Here is a 1,364-nt window from a genome sequence, read left to right as displayed (position 1 = left end):
CCTGCCATTGGAGCAAACAACTTTGAGCTGAAACCTCAGTTAGTTTCTCTGATGCAGCAGAACTGCAAGTTTCATGGACTTCCATCTGAAGATCCTTTTCAGTTCTTAACTTAATTCTTGCAGATATGTGATACTGTTAAGACTAATGGAGTAGATCCTGAAGTCTACAGGCTCATGCTTTTCCCTTTTGCTGTAGGAGACAGAGCTAGATTATGGTTAGATTCTCAACCCAAGGACAGCCTGAACTCTTGGGATAAGCTGGTCATGGCTTTCTTAGCCAAGTACTTTCCTCCTCAAAAGCTGAGCAAGCTTAGAGCTGATGTTCAAACCTTCAGACAGAAAGAAGGTGAATCCCTCTATGAAGCTTGGGAAAGATACAAACAGTTGACCAAAAAGTGTCCTTCTGACATGCTCTCAGAATGGACCATCCTGGATATATTCTATGATGGTCTGTCTGAGTTATCTAAGATGTCATTGGATACCTCTGCAGGTGGATCCATTCACCTAAAGAAAACGCCTGCAGAAGCTCAAGAACTCATTGACATGGTTGCTAATAACCAGTTCATGTACACTTCTGAAAGGAATCCTGTAAGCAATGGGACGCCTGTGAAGAAGGGAGTTCTTGAAGTTGATACTCTGAATGCCATATTGGCTCAGAACAAAATATTGACTCAGCAAGTCAATATGATTTCTCAGAATCTGCATGGAATGCAAGCTGTATCCAACAGTACTCAAGAGGCATCTTCTGAAGAAGAAGCTTATGATCCTGAGAACCCTGCAATAGCAGAGGTAAATTACTTAGGTGAACCTTATGGAAACACCTATAACTCAACATGGAGAAATCATCCAAATTTCTCATGGAAGGATCAAAAGCCCCAACAAGGCTTTAATAATGGTGGAAGAAACAGGTTTAGCAATAGCAAGCCATTTCCATCATCAACTCAGCAACAGACAGAGAACTCTGAACAAAATGCTTCTAATTTAGCAAATCTAGTCTCTGATCTATCTAAGGCCACTGTAAGTTTCATGAATGAAACAAGGTCTTCCATTAGAAATCTGGAAGCACAAGTGGGCCAGCTGAGTAAAAGGATCACTGAAATCCCTCCTAGTACTCTCCCAAGCAATACAGAAGAGAACCCAAAAGGAGAGTGCAAGGCCATTGACATAAGCGCCATGGCCGAACCTGTGAGGAGAGGAGAGGATGTGAATCCCAAGGAGGAAGACCTCCTGGGACGTCCAGTGATCAATAAGGAGCTTCCCTCTGAGGAACCAAAGGACTCTGAGGCTCATCTAGAGACCATAGAGATTCCATTGAACCTCCTTATACCCTTCATGAGCTCTGATGAGTATTCCTCTTCAGAAGA

The 1,364-nt window shown here is 42.7% G+C and overlaps 1 non-coding gene across 1 annotated transcript; it reads right to left on the bottom strand.

Annotated features, from left to right (window-relative positions):
• Positions 1-306: 306 nt before the first annotated feature.
• LOC148571015 (small nucleolar RNA R71) lies at positions 307-410 on the bottom strand. The gene has a single exon (XR_015908422.1). It is a non-coding gene; the product is annotated as a small nucleolar RNA R71 (small nucleolar RNA).
• Between the last annotated feature and the right edge of the window lie 954 nt (positions 411-1,364).

Source organism: Arachis ipaensis, chromosome B3, assembly GCF_059453495.1.
Source record: "Arachis ipaensis isolate K30076 ecotype BB chromosome B3, ASM5945349v1, whole genome shotgun sequence".
Classification (NCBI taxonomy): Eukaryota; Viridiplantae; Streptophyta; class Magnoliopsida; order Fabales; family Fabaceae; genus Arachis; species Arachis ipaensis.
Note: the sequence above shows the minus strand (reverse complement) of the source record. Positions and strands in the feature narration are given on the sequence as shown.